The sequence below is a fragment of the Trypanosoma equiperdum genome (genome assembly GCF_001457755.1).
Source record: "Trypanosoma equiperdum strain OVI genome assembly, contig: ctg_817, whole genome shotgun sequence".
Lineage (NCBI taxonomy): Eukaryota > Euglenozoa > Kinetoplastea > Trypanosomatida > Trypanosomatidae > Trypanosoma > Trypanosoma equiperdum.
Genome location: NW_027124773.1, coordinates 7,207 through 12,589, shown reverse-complemented (window position 1 = coordinate 12,589; position 5,383 = coordinate 7,207).

Below are 5,383 nucleotides of genomic sequence, written 5' to 3'. Positions count from 1 at the left end.
TTCGAGATCCTTTTGCTGCATATCTGATACCCCTACTCAACGTTTCGCATCCTTTTATTCTTATGTCAATTGAAGACCCTTTAAACGCAGATAGTTTATCATCCGTATCCGGCTATGCAATTACAAGTGCGTCAGCACTAACGCTGTATATTATACAAACTTGTAGTGACATTCCATACATGTCCTACTTTGAGAAGCCTCCACGTTCTTATATTTTTGCTGCCACCAACAGTAATCTATTGATAGTCCTAGTTTTAAAATACTCCTTCAGATAATATTAAATTGTTTCACACAAATGTTGCGAACTATTACTATATCTAGTGAGAAAGCTTATACATTACACCACAAAAACTCAACATTTTCCTTTTTCTTTTGCTCCTTCACATATTGGCGCTATTAGCAGCAGTCAGATTAAAATCCATAGTACTAAACATCTGTGCAGTTACATCTATCAAATTTTGAGTAAAAATGTGGAGTATCATTAACTTCCTTTTCTTTCCTCCCGATGTATCGTTCTCTTCTGTACTTTTCTGTGCTACATTCAGTTGTTTCCTTCTGTTCTTGTTTCTTCTTTTTCCCTTCGTTGCTTACATAGATGACGTAGTAATTAATTTGGCTTGTGCAATAATCTCCATCTTTACCTCATTTATTGCCTCCATTATTTCCCTGTGTTTAACGAAGGTTATTGACATATGTGTGTTTTAAACTACATATATTCCTTCTTACACTATCTATTATTCTCACCCCTCGTCTTTTTTTTAACAATAATATTCTACTCTATTTATTTACCTTAATTAATATCTCATCTCCTTACTCCTATTGCGCCACAACAGCTGTTTCAAGTGTTTCTTTTTTGCTTGTCAATATATTTGTTACTACCGCATATAATAATATTATTGTATACACTAACAACACTCCTCTTTCATTATTATTATCATTATTATTATTAATACTACTCTTATTATAACCCTAACTTATATTCATAAAATAGACAAAATTAACTACATCAAAAACCTTTGTAATTGCACTTATTTTTATCACTCCGTCACCCTACTGATTTACAGCCATAAAATAATTCAATACTAAAATTTATTATGTTAAAAATTTGCACATTTTGTAAAAGTTTTAAAATGTGTCGGAATATATCAAGATATCTCAGGGAGAAAATTTTCTTTAAAAAATGAAATTATAGAAGCAAAACTGCAAGCAAAAGAGGAGGTTCAATTACAGCATAATTGCTCTCTCTGGTGTTTTGGGTTCCTGTTACTTCTCCCTTTGTTGTCGTTTTTGCGACGCATTTATCACCTTTTAATTCGCACCCATCTGTTATTTTGCATTTCTCTTTATCTTCTATTACTTGACATTCGCTTCCTTTCTTTGATTCAACCAAGGGCGTATCTGGTTTCACCTGCCGTTGCAGCTTGTTCTTTCCTTTATGATAAGCCAGTGCTAACCCGCTGTTCGGCAATGACATAACGGCAGCAACGGTGTTTGATACTTCTCCCACGCCTATTTTGAATTTTATCGTTTGAGACGCTAGTGGCTTGATGAAGTTTGTCTGAAATTCTTCATTCGTCTGGCCGCACGCTTGATTCGGAATTTCTTTATTTGAGTATGCTGCGTTGACAAGTACTCAGACTCTGGCGTTAGTTTGTCTCTGAGTAACGTTCCACCTATTGCTGTTACCTCCGTGGCGGAAAGTACTGTACAGCGTTAGTGTTTGAATGTCTGTTGGGGTAATTACGCTGGCTTTTTTGCCTTCGAAGACGAGGTAAGCAAGCTGCTGTTTGGGTGTCTGTTCTGATGTTCCTGGTTTGCTGTGGCATTCCTCTGCACCTTCTTGGGTGGAGTTTAGTCCCTCAATCTCTGTTATTGCTTGTGCCACGAGTTGTGCTATTTTCATCCCTAAGCCGTTCGTGCCACCAAAATTTGGACATGAGGATCCGGTGACCTGTCAGTCTTTTTGGGTGTAGACGTCCGAGGACGCCGTGGGATTCCCCTTACTTACTGCTGCCGTTTCTAGCGTTATGGTGTTTATATACTTGTCGTGGATGAGCTTTATGCGCGTAATTTTTTCTGGCTCAGCTGTATTAATTTTCTCGATATCCGTTAAGCTGTACTTTCATCTTTTTTGAGTTTCCGAGGCCGTTATTTTTGCGTATGTGCAGCCGACGGTGGCCCCAGAGAAAACTTTTTGGCCTTTTGATGCTACTGGCATTGCCATTGTTTTTGTGACTGCTTTTTGAAGTTGCATTGCCGCCGATACATTCACCGTCCGTTGTATGAGGGCTTTAGCTGCAGCCATTTTCGCGGGTTTTGATCCCTAGAGGGTTATTTTTGCCTCGACTGTTTTTTTTCACTCCGTAAGCAATTAGCCCCGTGAGTGAGGCTTGCCGCCTTGCATCGACTTTCATAGCCTTTAGCAGCACCCACACTCGTATTGTGGTGTATTTTTTGCTTAGAGCGGTTTATGCTGTTTATAATTGTGCCTAGTGATGCTTGGAGAGCATCACATAAAAAAGTATATCTTTGCATAGTGTAGTTACATGATTAGAATCCGTGTCTTTGGTCACTGCTATTTTCTTGAGATAGTCTACGAACAAGGCAACCGCTTTCAGAGTTATTAAATCGCTGCTAAAATGCGTCGTAACCAGAATTTGCTTTGCAGAGCTTTGTCCTGTACCTTATTTCACAACAACAGCCGTCGTAACTATTTTCGTTTTTAAAAAAGAAAAAAATTCAAAAATAAAATCCTGGTTTGATTAGATGTTATGTGACCTAACTCTGGTTTACAGGAAAATTTTCTGTTAATTCAAGTAGATTATGGTGTGTGTCTATGTTTTCTGCATTTTTCCTCTGCCTGTGTATGTCCACCATTACGAACCTTGTAGTTATCGAATAATTCGGCATATCTAAAATATTTAACACACGTGATTTTAATGGCTTCTACTTGCTACCAGTTCTTTTCTTTTACATAGCGTTGGAGTAATGTTGTAATGCACTGTTTTTTTGTAATATATACTTCTCGTGTTTCTGCTTCAAAGTCAGTCAAAATTTACTTTGGTTGTCTCTTATTTTTCAATAATGGGTTACAGCAGAAACTTCCATGTCTCCTGTGACCTCTTTATTATTGTTATTAAATGAGTATATACCACTTTTCAAATTATATTACGCAGTTGGTGAATTAATTGATATCTTGCCGTTACGCCAAAATGGCGGTCGCAGTTTACCGTTTAAAACTTCTTGTAATTTATAGAGATACGCTGTTGTTTTATATACACAACTTTATATGCTGTCCATACTGTTCTCCCCTTGTACAATAGTGAGTATCCCTTATTTTCTTATTGTTGAGTACGGCGCAGGTGCTACATATGTTCCGTCCACTCCATCGTCTGTCTTCATAAACACAGAGATCATATTCTTTTGCATGAAAATTCTTCTGCTTTTTGTGCTTTTGATAGTGCTTATAATGCGTTCTTTTAGAATTTTTTTTAATAATATTCCCGATTGCTCACTTCCATTCCTTACCACTCATTTAATCTCATTGTATCTTGCGATCTTCTTAATAGTTGCAATCACGCCAGCACACTCCGCCCCGACCACCAATTCTGTTATTATATTAGTGTCCACGCACTCACAAAACCCTTCTATTACTATTACTAATTATTATTATTATTACGTTCTTGACTCTCATTTTTATTATAAACCTACTTAATGTCCATAATTAAGATACAAAACAAAGCGTATGAAAATGTCACTTATTTGTTATAGCCTATAACTCTACTGCTTTACATCGACATGTCACTTTTATACAAAAATTTCACATTGTTTAATCATCAAATTTCATTAAATTTATTATATTTTTTAAATAGCGTAAAATATATCAAATCTTAGCAAATTTATTAATTACAGTAAATTATCTGTAAATAGTAACATCTCATAAATATTTTTAATTTGAGAAAAAATTCTTATAATCCTTAAATGCAGTCACACTCACAAAGACATAGGCTATCAGAGCAATTTTCTTATTGACGAGAAAACTGTAAGAGCGGCACCCAATTTTGGGAAGTTTGCCCTTGCCATAAACATAATCAATCCAGCTACATACTGCTTTCTGACCCAGTTTTACATCCTTGTCTTCCGCTTCACAGGTTTTCTGGGTTTGGTTTTTACTGCAACCTACCCGGCTCTTGACCATACTGTTCCTGCTGCTGGGTTTTTTGTTACTTCTTTGGGTTTGGATTTCTTATTTTCAGCATAATTATCGCAGTGGTCGCTTGGGCATTCTTCTGCTATTTTGTTTTTTAGTTTGCATTTATTCTGTTTCTCTGCTGTTGGCTTGTTTCTTGGTTTTTGCGGTGTATTTTTTCCTTTGGTGATTATAGGGCCCTGCATTAATGTCTTTGACGACAGCCGCTGGATCTGTTATGGCATGGCGATACGCGCGCTTTCGCCTGCTGACGCTGCAGTTAACTCTTCGCCACCTCCACTTGCTTTGGCTGGAATTTCTGTGCCGCCCCACGACCGGTCCAGGCAGCTACGTCGGCTGGCTTTAGCTTCCCAACTCCATATTGTGCCACTTCCAAATATTAAAATTTTTTCGTTATCACGTATTGAAAAGCAAATGCTGATGCACGCTAGGCACGTGCCCAGGGACCGACAAGTGAAAAACGGTGTCCCAGAAAGACGCTGCTGATCCCTGTGCTGTACGATGCCGTAGCCGGAGTAAAGCAGTGCTCCCCATGAAAGGAACGCTTGCTGGCTCTTGGCTTCCCCCGATGATACGGGGCACTGGACCCTGGCACCACGTTGAGATGGCCGGCATCACCAGGGTGAAAAGTAAATCGTTTCCCACAGCGAAACTGCCACGCACTAGCGTAGAAGGGAAAATCGCGTTCAGCGCTATAGTTTACGGTCCAGCCTTTTATAAAAATTTTTGAAGCCGCGCGCAGCACGAAATGCAGAGCTGAAACTCGCAAAAGCAACAAGAGCGAAAATGTAAATTGCGGCTGATATTAAAATTAAAAATTAAAGCACGGATGTCTGCAGCGTGAGTAAGGGTTAGGGGTCACCTCAAAGAAGAGCCACTGCGTCACTAAGAATAAAAAAAGCTAAAGTTGGGACACATCACTGCTAGTAAAAAACTTGAAAGGAAAATTATAACCCTAACCCTAACCCGCTAACCCTAACCCTAACCCTAACCCGATAACCCTAACCCTAACCCTAACCCGAAACACTGCGGGTTGCGTTTTGAACAAAAATGTGCGCAAAAAAAAAATTGAGCGCTAAAACAAAAAATTTTAAAAAATTAAAAAAAAGAAAAAAAATAAAAAATTGAAGGAGACGATTCGCCGGGGATCAAAAATAAAAACAAAACAAATAA